At 61.0% G+C, this 24187-nt stretch overlaps 1 protein-coding gene across 1 annotated transcript in view; it reads right to left on the bottom strand.

Moving 5' to 3' along the window:
- The window catches only part of BCR (BCR activator of RhoGEF and GTPase), a 71713-nt gene that overhangs the window by 45314 nt on the left and 2212 nt on the right, over positions 1-24187 (bottom strand). The gene's annotated exons all lie outside the window — the stretch shown is intronic.

The raw sequence follows: 24187 nt of genomic DNA, 5'->3' as shown, positions 1-24187 counted from the left end.
TCCCCTGCTCTCCCTCACCGGGGCCCCCGCTCCAGGGTCTTTCTCCCACTCACGGGGTGTAAGAGCCTCTTCCATTTCCCACCGACTTTAGAACCCGTGTCCGAAAAGCCAGAACCATCCTTGGCTGGTCAGATGCTTCTCAGGACGGCCTGTCCCTCCATCAGACCACGACCCTACAGGACCCACGGGCCGTAGGCGGGCGGACCAACCAATCCCCTCCCCACGTATTCAACGCATGTGCCATCCCAGGGCCCAGATCAAGAGAAACCCCCACCCACCCGTACATACACCCACCGACACGCAGGGGTGCCGGGAAACACGCCACGAAAGGCGACCCCCCTTTCCTAAAGCTGATGGCACGTAGCAGCTTCCCGTCCACGCTCTCCGAGAGCCCAGCTGTGCCCGGACGCTGCGCGGATGCTCACACAGACAGCCCGCAGCTGGCGCCCTCCGGAGGGCTCGGCCCGGCTTTCAGAACATCTTGGGGGGGCGGGGGGGAGCCCCTTTCTGAGTCACACAAAAACCAAAAGTGACTTTTAGGGTTGGTGACAACCGGGAGAGGCTCTGACATCTGCCCACTGACCCCACGTGTCCATGGCCGAGCGACGGGTATTCCCGGGGCGCCAGGCGGGAGGGCGCAGCTCCTGCAGGGGGCGCCGTCGCTGTGCCCTACTGAGAACCAGGAGGGGAAGTGCTGGCAGAGAGGGGAGGGGACCCCGAGGGCCTGCGGACTGAAGGGTTCCGGGTTCGATTCCGGTCAAGGGCACGTACCTGGGTTGCAGGCTCCTTCCCGGGCCGGGGCCCTGGTCGGGGCGTGTGCAGGAGGCAACCCATCGAGGTGTCTCTCTCGCACCGATGTTTCTCTCTGTCTCTCCCTCTCCCTTCCACTCTCTCTAGAAACCAATGGAAACAGATCCTCGGGGGAGGATGAACAATAAACAAACTAGGGGATGACGCTAAGGTCTGAGTGAGTAAGTCAACAGCGAGTCCCTGGACGAGGAGGCGAGGACACGACAGCTCAGTATCCGGGGGCTGAGCTGTGGCCTTTGGACAGACGGGGGTGCGCCGGGGAGCAGGCAGGCCAGGCGGGGCCTCGGGGGAGCCAGGTCGGGCTGAGGAAGAGGATGAGAGACCCCAAGACTCCCTCTTCTGGGACGGCCCCACCCCGCCTGCCGCTCTAGCCTGGGATGGGACTCTCCGTCCGAGAAGGGGCATCCCTGGGGGAGCGGGCGTGGGCATGGGCGTGGACATAACTCCCGGGCCTCGTGTGCCCGAGCCGGCAGAGGGTGCAGGGCCCGAGCATCCCGGGAAGGACGGCTGTGCATTCCTGCCGGATTCCACGCCTGCTCTGCGCAGCGGCGGGCAGCGGGCGGGGCAGCACAGCCTCCCCACGAGGCAGCCCAGGTCCCCCCAGCACGTGCTGCTGCTCCCCGTGCAAACGTCCAGCAGGGAAATCACCGCCACCCCCACCCCTCCCACGGCCCTGGCCGGTGTGGCTCAGTGGATAGAGCGTCGGCCTGCAGACTGAAGGGTCCCGGGTTTGATTCCGGCCACAGGCACATGCCAGATTGCAGGCTTGATCCCCAGTGGAGGGCGTGCAGGAGGCAGCCGATCAATGGTTCTCTCTCACATTGATGTTTCTATCTCTCTCTCCCTCTCCCTTCCTCTCTGACATCAATAAAAATATATTTAAAAAAAAACACAAAAAAACCTCCTCCTTTCCCATTCCCGAGCACCGAGGGACCCTACTGCTAATCCCAACACAGCCCTATGCGTGCCTAGACCCGCTCCCACCTGACACGTGGGAATGCGGACGCCGAGCAGTAATACCGCACCTGACGCCCTCTGCTCCATCGACGGTTCCAGACGCTGTGCTCCCCTCTCCCCCCGGGAGCCCCGCCACGGGGAAGCAGGAACCCCCGACCACGGTGGGGCACATTCCACGAAGGGTCGCTATGTGTCCCTAACAACTGCAGGGCGTGGGTGGCACTCGGGAATGACAGCTGGAGGCAGGGCTGGGACGGGGCTGCTGGGAGGCAGGCCTGGCATCTGGGAGGTCCGGGGGTCGGAGGGGGGCGCCCTCTGGGGTCCTCCGGCCAGGAACCCCTGGTGTTGCCGAAGGTCTCGGTGCATTTGTGGCCGGAAGCCTTTTTCCCGTGGAAACACGGGCAGGAACTTCAATTTGCAGACAGCTGTACCTTCTTTTTAAAAAAAAAAAAAAAACGTATTTTTAAAAATATATTTTTATTGATTTGAGAGAGGAAGGGAGAGGAGAAACATCAATGATAATAGGGAATCCTGGACTGGCTGCCTCCTGCACGCCCTCCGCTGGGGATGGAGCCCACAACCCAGGCACGTGCCCTTGACCGGGAGTCGAACCCGGGACCTTTCCGTCTGCAGGCCGGCCGACGCTCTATCCACTGAGCCACACCAGCTCGGGCAGCTGTACCTTCTTGCAAGGAGCTCTGAGTCAGACAGACCTTGCGGCCAATGCAAGGGCCTGGCGCAGAGCAGAGGTCGCGCAAACGAGGGTACGCCGCTGAGGAACCCGCGGGGGCGGAGGGAGGCGCTCCTGCAGCTCACCCCAAACTGGAAGGCGCTCTGGCTCTTTGGGGTCAAAGCCAGGAGGGCCCTGGAGCGTGGGCCAGGCTCAGGGATGGGGGAGGGGCTGCAGGGAAGTGACCGGGGAAGGCGGAGGTGCCCCGCACAGGCCATGACCCTCAGAGTGATGCCTGAGGGGGAGGGTCCGTCCCTGGGAGCAGCCACACGGGAAGAAGGCTCAGCACACAGGCACGAGGGCCTCGAGAGACGGCCGAGCCTTCCCGACTTCTTAGGGCCCTCGCCGGTGTGGCTCAGTGGATAGAGCGTCGGCTGGCGGGCTGAAGGGTCCCGGGTTCAATTCCGGTCAAGGGCACGTACCTTGGTTGTGGGCACATCCCCAGTAGGGGGTGTGCAGGAGGCAGGTGATCGAGGTTTCTCTCTCATCGATGTTTCTAACTCTCTATCCCTCTCCCTACCTCTCTGTAAAAAAATCAATAAAATACATTTCTTTAAAAAAGAGGTGTTCTCCAGGGGCCCTGGCCGGTGTGGCTCAGTGGATAGAGCGTCGGCCGGCGGACTGAAGGGTCCCGGGTTCATTTCCGGTCAAGGGCACGACCTTGGTTGCAAGTTCCCTGGCCCTGGTCGGGGTGTCTGCAGGAGGCAACCAATCGGTGTGTGTCTCTCTCATCGATGTTTCTCTCTGTCTCTCCCTCTCTCTTCCACACTCTCTAAACATCAATGGGAAAATATTCTCAGCTGAGGATTAACAACAACAACAAAAAAAGAGAAAAGAAAAAAAAGGTGTTTCTTCAGGGACCATCGAGACGGGTGCCGTCACCCAGCAGCTGAACACCCGAGCACGGAACAGGCCCCGGAAAAGAGTTTACCCCTCCCCACGCTCCCCAGATGGGAATTTCTCACATTCCTTGACAGCTTATCCCCGCGGTTAGCCAGCTTACAGCCAAGATGTTCCCCCATCTGTCCCACAGGGCAGCCCCGTCCTGACAACTCCCACCCTGGTTCCGAGCTGGGTGATACGCGAGACACACGCCCTCGGAACCTCTGCTGGCAGCTGGGGATGACGGGACGCAGCAGGGCTGTTCTGAGACTGACCGTGACACACAGTAGGTTCTGAGCCTGCTCCTGGCACACAGTAGGTCCAGAAAGTGGCAGCCACCAATAGCAAGGCGCACTTGCTAGCCTGCGTCTCCTGGCTGTAACAATCCACATCTTCAAATATTTTCCGGAAGGCTCTATTTCCTTTTCTTTCGGTTTTGTTTGTTCATCCTCACCTGAGGATATGTTTCCACTGATTTTTAGAGAGAGGGAAAGACAGAAACATCGACGTGAGAGAAACACATCGACTGGTTGCCTCCTGCACGCGCCCCGACCGGGACCCGGGCCGGGAAGGAGCCTGCAGCCGAGGTATGTGCCCTTGACCGGAATCGGACCCGGCAGGCCGACGCTCTATCCACTGCGCCACACTGGCTAGGGCTCGCTGACCTTTTTTTAAAAGACAATCTATGGGGATGGAGAACAGGTCACCAGCTGCAGGGGGCGAGGAGGGTGGAGTAATTACAAAGGGAGGTTTTTCCGAGTGATGGAATATTAACTGTATCCTGACTATGGTGGTGGCTACAAAAGGCGTTAAAATTCACAGGACTGCCCTCCCAGCCCAAGAAGCCCGTTTTACTGTGTGACGACGCTCAAAGTAAATAGATGCCGTCTAAAATGAAAAACAAAACGAAATAAGAGAGGGACTCCGGGCCTTGTGGGAAGGCCGTGTCTAAAGAGAAGGCGCACATCAGCCAGGGCGGAGGCTCTGGGCCCGGCCTGCCAGGCCTCCTGAACAGGAATTCTGCTGGGAAGCAGCTCGGGGCTCCTGGAGGAAATGAATCACTAATGGAGCCCTAGCAGGAGGCCTGAGTGGTGGCTAAGCCGGTGCCCGCCCCGCCCTGCCCCGCCCCGCGGAGGGCCCTCCCCCTGCAGCAGGGCCTCCAGGGCCTGAGGACGGAGCAGGCTGTGGCCAGGCTGTGGCCGGGGAGCGTGCCAGGCTGGCTGGGGCGTTTGTTTGTGTAGGTTTGTCCCCGCCTAGTTAAAGGGCTCTGAGGCGGCCCCTCAGGAAGCCAACAGTGCGAAAGGCAGCCAGTGGGAAGGGAACAGAGCCGACGAACCCGAGCCCGTCCCGGGGGCGTGGACCGCAGTAACATGCCCACGACACTGAGGGTGGCCCCACACTCCCTGGTGGCAAAGGCCGGGAAAGGGGCTGAGTCTGGGACAGGTGGGCTGCAGGACCAACCACAGGACCCTGTGGGCTCCGGAGGTCCGTGATCCGACCCCCGACCCCTCACCCCCACACCTTGCTGGCGCATGCTGCAATGCACGATGGCGAGAATGGGCTACGAATAGAGGTCAAAGGTGAGAAGCACGGTCTGGGGCATCTCAGCCTCCTCCAGACCCACAGGGGTTTCCCCCAAATCAAAGTCCTGGACAGCTCCCAGCACAGGCCGGGCAGGAGGGCACTCAGGCCATGCCCTCGGCCTCCTGGGCGGGCGGGAGAGCCTGGGGCCTGGGCCCTGCAGTCCGGGCTCTGGCCTCTGGCCTCTGGCCTCGCCCACACCCTCCACCTGGCCTGCCCAGCCCACTGCCGGAGGGAGGTGAGGTGCAGGGTGGGGTCCACCGAGCGAGCGGGCCCCGGGGTGCCTGGAGAGGAAGTCCCAAAATAACCACAATGCGCTCCCCTCTGGGCTCGGGGACGTCTGGGGTCCAGGATGCTGAGCGTCGGGTGTTCTACTTACGTGCAAGAGGGGGACCAGGGACAGGAAATGCCCGACACCGAACCGGCTCATTAACAAGGACACACGGCCCTGGCCAGTGTGGCTCAGTGGACAGAGCGTCGGCCTGCGGACTGAAGGGTCCCGGGTTTGATTCCAGTCCAGGGCACAGGCCCAGGCTACAGGCTCCGTCCCCAGGAGGGGGCGTGCAGGAGGCAGCCGACCCATGATTCTCTCTCATCGTTGATGTTCTCTCTCTCTCTCTCTCACTCTTCCTTCCTCTCTGACATCAAGGACACACACATGGGCACACCCCTGGGGAGGAGGATGGGGTGACCTCAGTACCGCTCAGGGCAGACTCGGCTGCCTCCCGCTGGGGCACGCCCGCCCTGCAGCTGCCCAGTGAACTGCCCTGATGCCAGGCCTCCGAGGCTGACCCCACGGTCTGTGGCTGAGAGGACCAGAGACGTCAGTGAGAACCCGGAACTCCAGCCCCCTCCCGCCCCAGGCTTCCCAAGGGCTCTGTGCCAGGTGTGGGAGGGCCCCAGGTGGGTGGAGGCACTGCAGTGGGCAGCGGGGTGGGGGATGGGCTCCCCTTCACGCCTCTGCCCTCCCCTGGGTGGGAGAAGGGGGCTCACTCACTCACTCACAAGGCCACTCAGAGGGGACTCTGACCCACCCAGGGCGCAGGCGGAGCTGAGCTTTATTTTTTATTTTGATTTTTAAAAAAATGTTTTCTTTTCTTTTTTAAAAAAATACGTTTTTATTGATTTCAGAGAGGAAGGGAGAGGAGAGAGAGAGAAACATCGATGATGAGAGTCATTGATAGGCTGCCTCCTGCACGCCCCCCCTTACTGGGGATCGAGCCCGCAACCTGGGCCTGTGCCCTTGACCGGAATCAAACCCGGGACCCTTCAGTCCGCAGGCCGACGCGCTATCCACTGAGCCACACCGGTCAGAGCCGGAAGCTGAGCTTTAGAAGAAATGGTGTCCACGCCGTGGCCTACCCAGACTGCCAGGCAGGGCCGTGGCCACGTCCACCTGCACCACAGTGCCACGGGCAGGTTTGCCGTTCACACGCCACGTCAAACATGTAAATGCCCGTGGGAAAACCCCGCTCTGAGGGAGCCGCGGGGGCCGGAGAGGGGGCCCCGGGGGCAGCAGGAGCGGCTGCGGCGTGGCAGCCACGGAAGATGCCCGGGAACCGGCGCCCGCCCGGCTTCCTGTTGTGGACTCGGTGCCTGCGTGTGCCGCTCGGCACCCGCTTCCTCTCGGCCGCATGGAGGGGAGAGATAACCGGGCCCTCCAGGCCGGCGGCCAAGATAAGGGCCCCCCCCCGCCGTCACTCCCCCCGACGGGCACCCCAGGCCCCGGCCGCTGCCCCGGGAGAGGCAGGAAGGGGCGGCTCCCGGGAGGCAGGGCCTGCATCAGGCTTTGCTGGGGGAGAGGGAGGGAAGGGGCGAGGGGAGGGCTGGCACCGCCTGGATCACAGCCCCGGGCCGCTCTGTGCGGGAGGCGGGGTGGGCACCGCGTGCCGTTGGGGTCCGGCCACAGAACCTGCCATCCCGCGGCTGGTACCACCCCCCCACTGTGCGCTGGGAGGGGGAGACATGGCGGGCTCCTCACCAGCTGGGGTCTGGGGGTTCGCAGACCCCGTCCACCTGGCCTCTCCTGGAGCCGGCCTCCCGGCACCTTCTGGGGGCCCAGCCCGCCGGGAGGGCTCATGCTCCGAGGGCGCCCCCCCCACCCCCACCCCAGCATGCACCGCGTCCAGGACTCTGCCAGTGCCCTCCTTCATCTCCGGCACACGAGGGGCCGCCGTCGGAGGGTTCACACTCTTTGCTTCTTCACTTTCTCTCCTCCCCCCGGATTATTTTTAAAAGACCAGGTTTCCTGTTTTCACTGTCTGGCTGGCCCGCCCCGTCCATCCGTCCGTCATCACGGCCATTAGGGCAGCGGCCGGGCGGGCGCGGGTTGGCACGCCGCAGGCCTCCGGGCTCCGTGGTAACGAGGGATTAGCCGCTCTGCGCCCCGCACCAGCTGGCCGCTCGGTAAACACCACTTCCCCCCACGCTGGGCCGGGCCGTGACCTCTCCCACGGCCGGGGGCCTCTCAGTGCAGCGAGGAAACAGGCGATCCATCCAGCTGCTGACAGTCCCCTGCCCTCCGAGCAGGATCATTCCAGGACGGAGCACACAGCCCTCCCAGCAGGTGCCTGGCCTGGCCTGGCCTCCGCTCCCCGCCCCTCCCCTCCCCTCTCCGGCTCTGCCCCCGCCGTGGGGCCGGGACACCAGCCGGCGGCCTGGGCTGGATCAAGGGCCCCCACACCTGTCCCATTACTTGTGGCCCGAGTGGTCAGCATGCTCTCAGGTTGGCTCCCGCCATCCCTGCCCAGGATGCCGAGCGGCGGGGCTGGCTGCCGGGCCTCGCCTCTGCCCCAGGACATCACAGCCTTCCTCGCTGTCACCCCCCAGGTCAGGAGGGCTCAGACCCCACCGCAGGCCCCGCGGAGGGACACTGCAGGGCGGGGGGAGTGCCAGCCAGCTTCCTCTGCCTTACACGCTGGGGATCTCACAAACCTTGCCCAATGACCCTGGCCGGTGTGGCTCAGTGGGTAGAGCGTCGGCCTGCGGGCTGAAGGGACCCGAGTTCGATGCCCGGTCAGGGCACATGCCGGGTTGTGACTCCATCCCCAGTGGGGGGCGTGCGGGAGGCAGCCGATCCATGATTCTCATCATGGATGTTTCTCTCTCTCTCTCCCCCTCTCCCTTCCTCTCTGAAATCAATACAAATATATTTTTAAAACATCTTGCCCAGAGAGCTCTGCAGTTGTTAAGGACAAAGCTGGCACCCAGTGGGCCAGGGGAGGAAAACTCGGGTCTGGGTACCCCACGCACCAGGCGCGGTCCCAGGTCCCCTCTCCGAACCCTCGCGTGGCCTCGGGGAGAGCGAGAGGCGGGTGAGGGGACAGGCGCTCTGAGGCGGACCAGCAGCAGGAGTTGGCCTAGAAGGGGAAGTGCTGGGGGGCTGTGGGGAGCTGGAGGGATTGAGAGAAGAAGAAAAGGCGGACGCAGGACCCTGGGCCTCAGCTCTTCCTTCTGCAGCACGAGGCCTCTCGGCCTCTCCTGTCCCAGCCGAGGGCCCTGCTCAGGGGGGGGGGGAGGGGGGGAGGGAGGAGGGGGTGGCTACAGCTCACGCCCACGGCCCACGGCCCTGCCCAGAGCCCCAGCCTTCGAGGGAACGCCCTTCCTCGTCCTCACAACCCTCCCGTGCGTAGGCAGAGCACGGTTTCCGAGTATTTATTTATTTAACGTTTTATTTTGAAACACTTTCAAACGCACAGAAAACTTGGGAGGAGAGTACAAAGAGCCGTTTGTTTGGGGACCAGCCATGACCTACAAAAGGAACCCGGAGCAAGAGACAGACAGACCGCGTGCCCGGCTCTGTCCACCGGACAGGAGGGCCCTGTCCCGGCCACGAGGGCCCACAGGACGCCCCCTCGTCCTACACATGGTCATCCTCGCCCCCGATGGCCTGGGTCCGTCACCGCTCAGCCAAGACACCCTCTGTCGGGTGACAACGGAGAGAGCGCCCCGAGGGGCTCAAAGGCGCCCACAGCAAGTTCCACTTTGCCACGTAATTTTCACTGTTACCCGGCCGGCGTGGCTCAGCGGTTGAGCATCGACCTCTGAACCAGGAGGTCACGTTCGATTCCCGGTCGGGGCACAGGCCCGGGTGGCAGGCTCCACCCCCAGTGGGGGGCGTGCAGGAGGCGGCCGGTCCCTGATCCTCTCTCCTCGTGGATGTGTCTCTATCTCCCTCTCCCTTCCTCTCTGAAATCAATAAAAATATATTTAAAAAAATAATTTTCATGGTTGCCATTGGATAATTACATAATGTAACCCATGCCCCCTCTCCACTGCGGGATGTGTAGTTTCCAGTTTTCCACGGTTATGAATAGAAGGAATCGCTTCATAGAATAATACCAAACGGGGAAAAGGAGAGGGGGAAAAAGTCCTATTTCCATAGGAAAACAGCCCAGGGTGGGATGACTGGGTCTGAGCCGATAAACACGCTAATGACTCTTCAAACCGTGTAGACGCCGAGAATTTAAAGAGAAAGACACCCTGAGCCATGACGGAAACGGGGTGGGAGGGGAACGGGGCTTTGCAGAGCCCTCGGCGCCCGCCCGGCCCCGCGCCCATCGGCGCTGGTGCTGCCGCCACGTGTCAGGGTCCCCGGCTCCAACCACGGGGCGCGGAGCCCCGAGCACCTGTCCGCGAGGCGCACCCACACTTCCTCCCCAACACGCGGGGGGAGCGGGGGGTGGCGCACGAGACGTGGCTCGGCTGGATTTCGCCATCGCCAGCCCGGCCAGATTTCCTGAGTGCGGCAAAACGAAAGGGAGCCGGGTTGTTCTAGAAAATGACCCGGGTTTCCAGGAAAGGTGCCATGCCTCAGCGTCTGTCACCACTGGCCTGCCCCCCCCCCCCCCCCCCCCGCCTGTCCCCGACTCACCCATCCCGTCTCCCTCGTACACGTCCCCATCCCCGGAAGGCAGGCTCCAGCCGGGTCCCTGACCTGCTCAGCGGGGTGCAGAACCACGGGCCCATCCCAGGGCCGGCCGGACACTGCGGTGTGGTCAGGAGGAGGGCCCAACCCCCCCCTCCGCCCCCCGATTCCGCTTGGGAAGCAAAGAGTCCAAGCCAAGCATGTGCTTGTCCCACCTCGACTCTGGTTTCGTCACTGACTTGCCTGGAAGGGGAAGGGGGGGGGGCAGCTGGAATCCCACGGAAGCACTCCCCCGTCTCCCCGGAACCTCCCTGGAGGCTCCCCAAGTCCCAGGAGCGGCTGACTCAGGCCCCCTCGGCAGAGCAGGCGGCTGGAAACGGAGGTGGGACTCGCAGCCAGAGTGGATGGCCCTTCCCAAGACCGGCAGCCTCGGCACCAGCGGCTGCTCCAGCCCCGAGGACGGCACTCTGGTCACTGCAGGAGAAGGCTGCCCCCCGCCCGCCGCCCTCTGCCCTCTGCTCTCTCCCGTCAGGAGGGCTGAGTGGCACCCGGAGTGCTCAGGCACGAGGAGCCCACTTGTAAGAGGTCAAGAGGAAAAAGGCATGACACCCCCACTCACGGCAGCCAAAAGGTGAAACAGCCCCCCGTCCATGGATGGATGGATGGATGGATGGGTAAAAAAAAATAAAAGGTGGTATAGCCCGGCCGGCGTGGCCCAGGGGTTGAGCATCGACCTCCGAAGCAGGAGGTCACGGTTCGACTCCCAGTCAGGGCACAGGCCCAGGATGCAGGCTCCATCCCCAGGGTGGGGCGTGCAGGAGGCAGCCGATCCATGGTTCTCTCTCATCATTGATGTCTCTCTCTCTCTTTTTCTCTCTCTCTTTCCGGTTTGGCTCAGTGGATAGAGCGTCTGCGGACTGAAAGGTCCCAGGTTCGATTCCGGTCATGTACCTTGGTTGCGGTACATCCCCAGTTGGGGGTGTGCAGGAGGCAGCTTATCAATTTTTCTCATCGATGTTTCTAACTCTCTATCCCTCTCTCTTCCTCTCTGTAAAGGTGGTATATTCATACAATGGAATATTATTCAGCTTTAGAAAAGAAGGCAATTCTGACACATGTTCGAACGTGGATGAACCTTAAAGACTTTGTCCTAAACCCGTGGTCAGCAAACTGCGGCTCGCGAGCCACATGCGGCTCTTTGGCCCCTGGAGTGTGGCTCTTCCACAAAACACCACGGCCTGGGCGAGTCTATTTTGAAGAAGTGGCGTTAGAAGGAGTTTAAGTTTAAAAAATTTGGCTCTCCAAAGAAATGTCAATCGTTGTCCTGTTGATATTTGGCTCTGTTGGCTAATGGGTTTGCCGACCACGGACCTAAACGCAGGAAGCCGGACACCAAAGGACAGCTACCGTAGGATTTTACTGTGTGAGGCACCGAGCGCCGTCGAACTCGCAGAGACAGAAAAGAGAAAGCCGGCTGCCGGGGGCCGGGGGCCGGGGGCCGGGGGAGGGGGAAGCTGGTGTGTGTTGGGGCAGAGTTTCCATGTGGGGAGATGAAGACGTTGTGGCGATGGACGGTGGTGGTGGTTGCTCAACCTGGTGACTCCCCTTCGTGCCAATGAACTATACCCACTTACAAATTCTTTCCCAATTTACCAAGAAAAGGGGCAAAAGCAAAGGGCTGTGACAGGCCCAAAGCCTCGCCTGTGCCCCCCCGCCCCCAGTGCGGGTCTGGACGGCAAATGCTCACAAGCCCAGGCTGTGAGCTACAGGGTCCCCTGACTTCTGTCCCCCCACATCCACCCCAACGAAGAGCTGGTGGCTCCTGGGACGGCCTCCTGCTCCCTGCTCCCGGCCTGGCCAAGCCCTCCTGAGAAGACGCAGGCCCCGACCCATCTCCAGGCAGGACCTCCCCACGGATTCCCGGCCACCAGCACCGCCCCCCGCCCCCCCCAAGAGAACCCACGCCCAGTGAGGCAGAAGGAAATGCACGTGGGTCCTCAGAGCCACGTGGAGGCTGTGAGCAGCCAGGGCGGGGTGGGGAGGCTCAGCTACGGGGGGGTTCCCTTCTCATCTGTGTCATGGACTCAAGTGTCACCCAAAAGGTCACTGGCACAGAAGGGCTCTCTGTTCCTAAAACAAAACAAAACCGGTTGAAAAAAATCACCGCTCGGACACGGACGCGCTGGGCTTTTCCAACTCTGATGGGAAAGGCAGCTTTTCATCGTCCTCTCCGCCGCTTAAAAAAACCCACACCAAAAACACACCTCCACACCCACACCGTCAGCCAGCGGTGCGAGCCAGCACCCCTCCGGCCGTCTGTCCTAACAGCAGCCAGCACCCCTCCTGCCGTCTGTCCTAACAGCAGCACGGAGCCTCCAGATGAGGAAACAGCCGTCCTCCGTCAATTCTCAGGCGTGCATTTTTCTTTTTTAACGTACTTTTACTGATTTCAGAGAGGAAGGGGAGAGGGAGAGAGAGAGAAACGTCAATGAGGAGAGAGAATCATGGATCGGCTGCCTCCTGCAGGCCCCCCACTGGGGATGGAGCCCGAAACCCGGGCCTGTGCCCTGACGGGGAATTGAACCTGTGACCTCCTGGTTCATGGGTTGATGCTCAACCCCTGAGCCATGCAGGCCGGGCTCTGTTGGCACCCTGATCGTGGCCTTCTAGCCTTCAAAACAGTGAGAAATAAAAGTATGTTATTGATAAGCCAGCCGGTCTGTGGTATTCTGGGACAGCAGCCCCAATGGACTAAGGCAAATGGCGGGATGGACACACCGACGGCAGAGGGCTGGGTGGGTGGGTGGGCGATGGATGGAGAGCTCAGGCATGGCGGCCGCCTTCCCGGGCACATCCTGGCCCCGGGCAACAGGTGAGCGGGAGCTCACTCCCATGTTGGGGGCCTGAGGACGCGTCAGGATCCTACGCCCTGTTCTCCCACGGTGGAGGGCGGGGGTGTTTCTTCAGAGCTTTGATCAATGAATGACGTATTTTTTTTAAAACTTTTCATGCCCAGCCGGCTGGGGGCTTAGCAGTTCAGCTTTGACCCAGGAACCAGGAGGTCACCGGTTCGATTCCCCATCAGGGCACAGGCCCAGGGTTGCGGGCTTGATCCCCAGTAGGGGGCGTGCAGGAGGCAGCCGATCCATGATTCTCTCTCATCATGGATGCTTCTCTCCCTTCCTCTCTGTAAAAAATCAATAAAAATGTATTTAAAAAAATAAAAAAATAAAACCTTTCATGATGGGAAATTTCAAACACATACAAAAATAGAGAACAGAGTGTCATGACGATTCCCCTGCGACCAGCCTCGTTCCCGGGGACGGACAGTCAGCACTGGGAGCGGCGGGGGGCACGGGAGGGACGGGGAGCTGGCACCCAGGTGGCCGCCTCCCACCCGGAGCAAGTTCCTGGGGGGGAGCGGCCTCGGGGAGAGAGAAGACAGACCCTCCGGACGCACAGGTTCCGGGAGCGGTCACGTGAGCTGCTGAACACGGACGTGAGCCGCCCACACACGGCTCGGCCACCTCATTTCATCACCACCAGGAATCCGAGGCGGCTCCCTGCAGAACAGGGGCCACGGGGGCCCACGGGCCAAAGCCAGAATGTCACCACCTGCTTCTGTGTGAGCAGGGGCCTGAGGATGGTCTTTTATTTTTTTTTATTAATATATTTTATTGCTTTTTTTTACAGAGAGGAAGGGAGAGGGAGAGAGTTAGAAACATCGATGAGAGAGAAACAGCTGCCTCCTGCACACCCCCCACTGGGGATGTGCCCGCAATCAAGGTACATGCCCTTGACTGGAATCGAACCCGGGACCTTTCAGTCCACAGGCCAACGCTCCATCCACTGAGCCACACCGGTCAGGGCCTGAGGATGGTCTTAAACAATTACACAGAAGATGGTCCTAGAAGCTCCTGTCCAACAGCCTGGATTTCGCCTCTCAGCCACAACATCCTCAATGAGTTACCACCTGGCCCTTTAAGGAAAGGCCCGCCAAGCCCAAAGCTGCAGAACAAAGAGCAGAGGCTCCAATAACCGAACAACCGCCTCTGGTTGAACGCCAGAGCCCGCCACGGACGGACGCGCGCCCTTCCCAGCTCCGGCTGCTGAGCATCGGCGAGGCCGGCACCTCCGCGCCCCGCCTCCCGGCGCGGTGCAGTGGGGCGCAGATCCCGGACGGCGCGTGGGATCCCGTTACAAAGCGTAAAGCCGAAGTTCCCGGACGGGAGGGTGTGGGGGGGTCTCTCTCCTGCAAGACCACAAGAGCAGGCACACAGGACCAGTCTCAGGGGGCCCTGGGGGCCGCCGTGCACAGCGAGCCAAGCCCGCCAGGTGGAAAGTCAGTTCTGAAGGAGCCCGGCCAGCGGGGCTCAGGGGTTGAGCGTCGGCCTATGAGCCAGGAGGTCACGGTTCGAATCCCGGTCAGGGCACAGGCCCGGGTTGCCGGCTCGGTCCCCAGGGTGGGGCGTGCAGGAGGCAGCCGATCCGTGATTCTCTCTCCTCATGGATGTCTCTAGCTCTCTCTCCCTTCCTCTCTGAAATCAAAAAAGATCTATTGAAAGAAAAGAAAGTTCTGAAGGAAACGCAGACCTGCACTGGGGCATCCTCGCCGGTCAGCACGGACGCCTTCCTGTCCTCGCCATCCAGACAGACCAACCCGTCCCCGGGGCTGGCCGGCTGGGCACCAGGGCGGCCCCGCTCGGGCTGGCACTGGGCATGCCCAGAGAGCTTCCACTGCAGGACGCGAGCCTCGGCCTCGGACCCCAGGTGGGTCCTCTGTGATGGAGGGACGCGATGGCCCCGGGTCCCCATGTCCCTCCAACACCGCGGCGCCGAGATGCACGCAGCCGGCACCGCGCACGTGAGCCCCGCGCGGGTCAGCGCTAGAGCCTCCGCCCGGCGCTCCTGGCCACGCAGGGCTGCTCCGCTGGCTGGACACCAGCTGGCACTCCCAGGCCTCCCCCTGCCAACCACCTGCCCGGACACCGCCACCTCTGCCCTGGCAGACGCCTCCCTGCTGCCCGGGCTCTGCATGCCAGCACTCAGCCCAGGGCACACCTGCCCAGCTCCTGAGCGCCCGTGCCAGCCCCAGGGCTGACCCGAGGGGTTTGCTGAGCCCCGCGCCTCTGGCTAGGGGGGCAGGCAAGGGAGATGACCCATCAACCAGAGCCACGCGTGCACGCAGAGCCAAATCCGCCCCCCGCCCGCCCGGCCCCCAGCCACCGCAGGCAGCCAGACCCAATCAGGGTCTTACACAGAGATTGCGCTGGGACGCCTGCCAACGAGGTTTTCCAAGTGATTTCCTGGGGACGCAGGATGACATAATTTAATTCGGAATCACAAAGCTAAAGGGGTCCGACAAGGGGCGGCCGCCGGGTGGCTTCCTGTGACAGGTGGGCGCCCAGGCCCGGGGCGCGGAAGCGATGCCCTAGCAGCCGAGCGGCAGCCGACCGCAGAGCGAGGACGGGCAACTCCGAGCAAGGAAAGGAAAAGGGGGGGGAGCCCCGCTCTCTAGGTCCGCAACCCGGGGAGGGCCGAGCCTCCTGGACGGCTGGCTCTCAGCGGCAGTAAGTCCTCCAACAATCCGACGGGTGCCCACTGCCGTGGGAGACACCAGGTCAGTGTCAGAGACACAGCCGTCCCTCTCCTCCCCTCCCCCCCCAGCCCGTGACACCACACCGCCCGCCCTCCAAAGGCAGCCTTGCTGTGTCTGCCCCCCCCTTCCCCGCCCCCCCACAGCCCACACAGCCACACACCCGACCCACCGCTGCTGAACGACAAAATGCAGCAGCATCCGGGGCCTGGCCGGGCTCTTACCAGCGTCTCTCCCTTCTGTAAATTCCCTTTCCCACCTCAGCGTTCCGTGTCCTCAGAGCCTCCCCCCAAGCCAGGCAGGAACTCCAGGGGCCGGGACGAACTGGACAGTGCCGTCCAGCAAACCGAATGCCTGGCCGGAACGCACGAAGCCAAGATGCTTCTCAGCTGCCGTTACGCGCGGTCCAGAGCAGCCGTCAGTTAGCAAGCTTCGGGATACACAGGGGGCGGGCACCGCAGAACTGACCACGAGGGTCAGGGGGCCAGCAGCCTCAGGGATCTTCCCAAATCAGAGGCCGGGCCTTTGTGGCCCCACTCGGGGCCTCTCCTGTTTCTGGAAGCATCAAGGAATCAGAAGTTACGGAGGGCCTGGCCAGGGTGAGTCAGCGGCTGAGCGTCAAGCTATGAACCAGGAGGTCACGGTTTGATTCCTGGTCAGGGTACATGTCCCGGGTGGCGGGCTCGATCCCCAGGAGGGGGCGTGCAGGAGGCGGCCGGTCAGGGATTCTCCCACATCACTGATGTTTTTATCTCTCTCTCCTCTCCATTCTTCTCTGAAATCAATTTAAAAAACCATAAAAAAAAAAAGATGTTCACGGGATGTAATGAATCTACTGAATTGCGCACTTACAACGTGGTCAATATAAGCAGCAGGCTATTTATTCCTCAGCCTTAGAAAGGACGGACATTCGGACACATGCCACACCATGGGCGAATCCTGAGAGCATCACGCTACGTGAGAGAAGACAGTAATACTGCGTGATCCCACTTATATGGGAGGTACCTAGACTCGACCAACTCCTAGAGACAGAAAGCAGAATGGTGGTTGCCAAGGGCTGGGGGGAGAGAGGGATGGAGACTTACTGCTTAACTAGAGGCCCGATGCACGAAATTCATGCAAGAGGCTCGGCCCTCACAGCCCCCCAGCTTCATCTGGAAGGACGTTCGGCTGTCCAGTCTAATTAGCATATTATGCATTTAATTATTATAGACTAGAGGCCCATTGCATGAAGATTCGTGCAATAGGCCTTCCTTCCCCTGGCTGCCGGCACCGGTCTTCCTCTGGCACCCCGGTCCAGGCCTTCACTCTGGCCACAGCAGAGAAGCCAAGCCTCTTCAGTCTTCACTCGGGCTGGAGCCTTCAGTCTTTGCTCTGTGCCTGCATATGCAAATTAACCCGCCATCTTTGTTGGGTTAATTTGCATATTCACTCCTGATTGGCTGGTGGGTGTCATGGAGGTATGGTCCATTTGCATCTTTCTCTTGTATTAGTGTAATTGAGTACAGAGTTTCAGTTCTGCAAGACGAAGAGCGTTCTGGAGATGGACTGGAGGGGAGGTGGGGGAAGCTGAGGGACCAGATTCTGCTAATGTCAACGGGCTGAGAAGGGGGACATGGAGCCCCGGCTGGGAACGCAGGCCTGGCTGACACTTTGCAGCCTCGGCAGACCCAGCTGTGCCAGGCCCAGGCTGCTGACCCATGGAGATGGGGAGATTTAAACACATAAACGGTAAAAGCCTCACCAATCAGATTCCCCAGGAATGACAGCAGGTGTGTCTGTGTCTGGGTATACGGGCGATTTTTAAAAAAATATATTTTTACTGATTTCAGAGAGGAAGGAAGAGGGAGAGATAGAAACATCAACGATGAGAGAGAGTCATGGATTGGCTGCCTCCTGCACGACCCCACTGGGGATCGAGCCCACAACCCGGGCCTGTGCCCTTGACCGGAATCGAACCTGAGAACCTTTAGTCCGCAGGCCGATGCTCTATCCACTGAGCCACACCGGGTAGGGCAGCAATTTATTTATTTATTTAGTTTATTTATTTATTTTTAACGACAGCAGAGGATGCTGTCTACACAGGCAGCCAGGGTGGGGGCCAACCGCCTTCATTCTCTGCCAGCCAAGCACCCCGTTTCCCACAATCACTCTGATGACAATCTTCGGGCTCAGCAGCACGGAGCAGAGAAAAGCTATGCACCCCCCCCCCCCCCCGCCCCCCAGAGCCCAGGCACTTCCATGGACACAAGACGTGGGCTCCTAACGTCACGTGCTGTCCTGCTGACCAGAGGCCGCGTCAAGATGAAAAGCCCCAGGCCTTTCCCAAGCGAATCACCGACCAGCCCAGCATTAAAAACACGCTCAGCCCTGGCCGGTGTGGCTCAGTGGACAGAGCGTCAGCCTGCGGTCCGAAGGATCCCGGGTTCGATTCCGGTCAAGGGCACGTACCTCGGTTGCAGGCTCCTCCCCAGCCCGGGCCCTGGTCGGGGCTCGTGCAGGAGGCAACCCATCGATGTGTTTCTCTCACATCGACGTTTCTCTCTGTCTCTCCCTCTCCCTTCCACTCTCCCTAAAATCAATGGGAAAATATCCTCGGGTGAGGATTAAAAAAATAATAAAAATTAACTTAAAAACACACCTCGAAGCTTCAAAACAAAACAGCTCTAACAGGGGACAGCCGAGGACCGACCCTGGGCCTCACCCACTGCTCCTGGCTGGTCTGCGCACCCCGGAGCCTGAGCATTTGGGCGTGGGTGTCTGAGCTCGCACCGCGGGGCCTGCAGGTCCCAGGATGTCCCCACCAGCAAGTCCCGCCTCGGCCTTTGATGTCCGAGGTCTCATTAACAGGCAGGCCCCGTCCTGTCCGTGGGAAGAGTTCCAAAAACACAGTGGCCTCCTCCCCGAGGAGTGACTGATTCCCGCACACGCTCGGAGGGAGCTCTGTGCTGAGGGAGAGAGGAGAAGAAGCAGCCACTTCCCATCCTCCTCCCGCGTGCCCCGTCCTCCCGGGGCGACTCGGCTAGGGCACTCTGGTTCTGGCGGCCACGTCCCTGTCCATCTGTCAATCGCACCCCGACAGCTGACAGCTTGTACCTGCAGATTAGAGGGCAGGCCCCTCGCTGGGGACCCGGCCGGCCCAGCCCAGCAGTGGCCACTCCCCCAAGAAAGCCGGGCGCTTCCTGAGCAGTTGGAAGGCAGCTATGCTCACCACTATACCACCAACGCCGACTCTTCCTGAGCAGTTGGAACAAGTGCCTCCCCCAGTCACCTCCCTTGCCAGGTTCTGGAACCCGACACCCCAGCTGCCCAGGGCTGAAGAGGCAAGCACAGGGCTCCCCGGGCTGGGAGGCCCAGTCCCCCACTTCCTCACACACCCCTTTCTGGAGCCCCACACACCGCTTTCGTTTGTTTGTTGTTGCTGTTTTAATCCTCACCCAAGGATATATTTTGCCATTGATTTTTAGGGAGAGTGGGAGAGAGAGGAACATCGATGCGAGAGAAGCACATCGATGGGTTGCCTCCTGTATATAGGAGCCCTGACCAGGGCCCAGGCCGGGGAGGAGCCTACAACCCAGGTATGTGCCCTTGACGGAATCGAACCCGGGACCCTTCGGTCTGCAGGCGGACGCTCTATCCACTGAGCCACACCAGCCAGGGCCCACACACCTCTTTCTAGAGCCTCGTCCAGCCCTTCCTGGGGCCTCGCTCGCCCTTCCACAGAGAAGAGTCTGCCGTGGCGACTCACGCCATCTGGCCGCGGAAGCAACGCCACAGGAGAGGAAACCAGACGTATGTTCACAATCCAACCCAGAGCCTTTAGGCTAAACTAACAGCGGCCCCCCAGCTGCTCCAGGGGTGAGGACAGGCCCGCCCCGCAGCTCTGCGGCGAGATGCCGGCCACGGGCCTCCTTCCCTGGCCGCCACCAGCCCAGCCAAGTGCACAGCAGTCTCCGATCTCAGACCCTTACCCCCAGGGTGGTGGCTTCTAGAACGCTCACCTTATATGCACGGATGCTACATGTGTGTAATATGCAGACAACCTCCTCCGGTCCTCCCGGCTCACCAGCTGACCCAGCAGCGCTGTCTACACGGGAGCATCAGGCATGAAGCTTCGGAAGGGGATCCTCAAAAGCTCCTCTCCAGCCATGGCAGAGCACTGCAGTCAAGCATCCCCCCCACCCCCCCCGGGCTGTCAATCCCTGGCCCCATCCTCTCCTCCCAGTGCCCCCTCGGCTGGCTCCTGGCCACCTGGCCACGCCTCCTCCCAGCTCCCTGGTCCCCGGCCCGGCTCCCCGGGCCACGAGCCGGACACTCTGTGCAAGAGGCTGGCCTCCTCAGTCACACCTTCCCCGCCAGGCGCCGTCCCTCGGCGTCTCCACAACCTGCTCGCAGGTGAGCAGGGCAGCCGGCACCCGTCCCTCCCCCCGCCCCTGACTGTTAGGACAGAAAAGGTGGGTGGAGGGCCGGGCCCTTCCAGCAAGCCTGCCCTCCGGGGCTCCCACCTCGCCCCACGCCACGCCCCGAGGACGTGTGGGGAGTTAGAAAACCCCTTTCCCTGGCAGATTTGCAAAATGAGAGAGAAGCAACACCCCTGCGTGGCTGGCACTCTGTGGCCGCCCGAAGGCAGGGCCGGCGGATCCCTGTCAGAGACTGAGGGCTCCCTGGCCGTCTCCCCGCCGGACGGAAAATGACCTGCTGGGAGGCCTGTCTCCTGACACGCAGCACCCTGACCACCCGACACAGCAGGTCCCCGGACGTGTGCACAACAGCTGACCGAGGTGCCCTCCACTCCCACGGGGGAGGGTCGCTCTGTGCCCACTCTCCTGAGGCCGGCCTCACCCCCCAGTCTGCAGAGAGAGCAGCCCCAGCCCCTCCGCCGGCCGCCTGACCCTGGATGGGTTATTTTAGGGCTGGGCGTCTGCCTCCCACCCCCTCGGACCCAACCGGCCGAGGGCATGTAATTATGATAATGATCTTGCTCCGGCCACTTCGCTCACAGGTGGGGGGCGGTGGGGAGGGGGTGGTGTCGCAATCTCCGGGCCCCAGACCCCGGCAGGTGCGTCTATGACCCGCCTGTCCGTCCCCTTGGGCCCCAGCCACCACCCCTGTCCGCGGTCATTCTGAAGGTCGCAGAGGTGAGCGCTCGGATCCAAGGCTCCGGTGAGCAGGCCCCAGGCTGAGGATGCGAGATGCTCGCTCCGGCTTAGCAGGGAAGCCCCCGCCTCAGCAAAGAAGGAAAAATGAATCTCCAGATCATGACCCCTGCATCCTTGGCCTCCACCCCTTCACCCCCCAAAATCCACTGCCGCTTATTAGATGGGGAGGGAGGGGCTGAGCCAGACAGGGGAGGGGCTGAGCGAACGGAAGCCTCAGAGATGGGGTCTCCTTCCATCTGACTCACGAACACAGCCCCGGAGACACGGACAGACCCCCGTGGGCTCGGCCACCACGGTCACAGCCAACACGGCTCAGGGCCTCCGGGGAGGCAGCACAGACTCTGCCCGCACCCCGAGGACCTCCCTGCCCGGAAGAACGAGGCGGACCCACACAGGACTCGTGGGGAGCGGCTGCAGATGGAGCGAGAGGAAGACACACAGGAAGGGAGACGCAGAACAGGACACAGGTTTGGTTCTGCGTGTGGGTTTTACGGGAGAAGGTCCCTGAGGGGGAGCCTTCCCACAGGCCCGTGACTGAAGCCCACGGCGAGAGGGTCTCCCCGCAGACAGTGCCTGTCACCCAGGAGGGGCTCCAGAAATGCCTCTGACGGACTGAACGGGGGAGAGGCAGTTGCTTTGGTCAAGGAAAGGGAAAAAGTTATCTTAAGAATTAAAAATTTGTTAAAGCAATTAAAGAACTGCCCAGCTGGCGAGTCTCATTGGTTGAGCATCAACCTGTGAACCAGGAGGTCACTGTTTGTTGTTGTTGTTTTTTAATATATTTTATTGATTTTTTACAGAGAGGAAGAGAGAGGGATAGAGAGTTAGAAACATCGATGAGAGAGAAACATCGACCAGCTGCCTCCTGCACACCCCCTACTGGGGATGTGCCCGCAACCAAGGTACATGCCCTTGACCGGAATCGAACCTGGGACCCTTGAGTCCTCAGGCCGACGCTCTATCCACTGAGCCACACCGGTTTCGGCAGGAGGTCACTGTTTGATTCAAGGTCAGGGCACAGGCCCAGGTTGTGGGCTCGATCCCCAGTGTGGAGCGTGCAGGAGGCAGCCGATCCATGATTCTCTCTCATCATGGATGTTTCTCTCTCTCTCTCCCTCTGCCTTCCTCTCGGAAAGCAATAAAAATAAATTAAAAAAAAAAAAAAAAGGCAGCCTTAGTCAAAACTCAGGCCCATTGTCTCGCAACCTGAGGACACCTGAATCACCCATCCATGACTGTGGACATGGGCCCTCTCACCTGTGAGCTGCAGCCGGCCCAGGCACTGCTGAGTCCTCTCTCTCTCTCTCTCTCTCTCTCTCTCTTCTCTCTCTCTCTCTCTCTCGGGTGCGGTGGGCCCCAGCGTATGGCTCACCTGGCGTCTTTGCCCCGGTGAGGGTAGCAGTCACATACCCGGGGCCTGTGGGCCACGGGACTCCCAGCCAGGGGTGGGAGTGGGTGGTGGGGTAGCTACTGAGCAACAAACGAGGCGAAAGGGAGAAATGGGAAAGGCGCGTTCCCCGGGACCCACGCAAATCACCAGCTCTCACCAGCTCCTTCTTTTTTAATTATATTTTCTTTTACTTACTAATATATTTACTTTAATAGATTTTTATTGATTTGAGAGAGGAAGGGAGAGGAAGAGAAACATCAATGATGAGAGAATCATGGATCGGCTGCCTCCTGCACGCCCCCCACTGGGGATGGAGCCCGCAACCCAGGCCTGTGCCCCGACTGGGAATGGAACCCTGACCTCCTGGTTCCTAGGTCGACGCTCAACCACGGAGCCACGCCGGCCGGCCCAGCTCTCTAATGAGAGGTTCTGGAATGCTTCGTTCTGTTCCCAAAACAAGGAAAGCCATCCTTCCCGAGCCAGGACACCTTGTAAGATGTGACCTAGGCTGCGTTCCCACCTTGTTGTTGACCTAAGTGCTCTGGGGCCTCCGTCCGGGGCTGCCCGCTGTGCCTCTGTTCTGGGGGGGGGGGGGGGGTCTGCACCCCACCCAGAGATGACCACAGGCTCTGGTCTAACCAGACGCCGATGGAGCCGGCCGAGGCCTGGGTGGCCTCTTACTGCCCCGCAGTTACTCTAACTGGTCACGGGTCCATTCAATCATCGCCCAAGAGAAAAACGAAGCAGCGGTCATTCCGGTGACCACTCCGCACCAGGACCCACAGGGCAAAGGACGCTGCTGGATGCACGCGAAAACCCAGGACAGCAGCTTGCACGAGCGCCCACGAAGGAACAGGAGATGGGGGCGGGGGGCGGGGGGCGCGGGGTCCCATCTCCCAACGGACACCTGGAACAGGGCTGAGGGTTCAAGTTCAGAATCCCTCAGGCTGCCCGGGCGGGTGGCTCAGTTGGTTACAGCGTCGTCCCCATACGCCAAGGCTGTGGGTTCGATCTCAGATCAGGGCACATTTGAGAACCAACCAATGAACGCATAAATACGTGGAACAACAAATCGATGTTTTACTCTCTCTCTCTCTCTCAAATCAATAAATTTTTAAAAATTAAAAAAAGAGAGAGAGAGAATTCCCCAGACTCTGAAAGGACTAAAAAAGGAGAGAGGTCCCTGGGTCCGCTGGCCTCTCTCATGACAGGGCTTGCCACTGCCCCCGAGAGGAGGTGAAAGGTCAGGAACGGAGTGAGGGGGAGACAGGTGCAGCTGGTAAGACGCTTCCCAGTTCCCAGGGCGCCCCGAAGGAAGGAACCCTCCAGGAGGTGCTGGGTGTCCAGCTCTGACTAAGGCTCCCCAGGAGATCGCAACGAGCCAGGGGACCCCCGCCTTCAAGATGCACACGTGGGTGAACTTGGGGACCTGGTGCCAGACCCCGGGGCACAAGCACTGGGTGATTCCACTTCTACGGACGAGTCAAACCACAGAAGCAGGAAGCGGCGCGGAGGCCGCCCCGGGCTGAGGGTGGGGAATCGGGAGCCCCTGTGGGATGGGTGCAGACCTTCAGAGCTCTAGAGGCGGGCGTGGTGACCGTAGCACAACAGCCTGAACGGACCGAATGGCACTGAACTGGCCCTGAGTCCCGCAGCCCCGCCACTCGGAGGGGCCAAGCTGGCTCGCTCGGGCCACAGCTGGCCAGGCAGGGCTGGGACCCAGCGGCCGCAGGGCAATGCTCCAGACCCCGGACGGGCTGATGTGCCTACAAAGCAGGTTTCTAAATGCCACAGCCTTCCACCACCTCTCCCCCCCCCGCCCCCCACGAAGGGCTCCGGGGCCGCAGCGGGCCCTGGTTGGACCCGGGCCGCAGCTCCACCAGCTGCGAATGGGAACCCGGCAGCTGGATGCACCTGAAACCAACAGGACGGAGTGCTGATCCCAAAAAGGCGGCTCCGGAGCCAAAAATAGCCTCACTTGTTTCAAGAGGGTTCTGACCAATGAAGCACATACCACTCCATCAGCAAAAAAAAGAGAAAAAGGAAAATCAATGAAGCGGAGAACCAGTTCAGTCCAACAGGGACTAGACTCCAGGAGCTTCCCGACAGGCTCACAGCCACCCACCCTTCTCCTTACCCCCGTTACAAACTGGCTCCCACCCAGCCCCATCACCCCAGTGCCCATGGTACGTGCACACAGCCCAGAAGGGCCAGA

Source organism: Eptesicus fuscus, chromosome 23 (assembly GCF_027574615.1).
Source record: "Eptesicus fuscus isolate TK198812 chromosome 23, DD_ASM_mEF_20220401, whole genome shotgun sequence".
NCBI lineage: Eukaryota > Metazoa > Chordata > Mammalia > Chiroptera > Vespertilionidae > Eptesicus > Eptesicus fuscus.
Note: the sequence above shows the minus strand (reverse complement) of the source record. Positions and strands in the feature narration are given on the sequence as shown.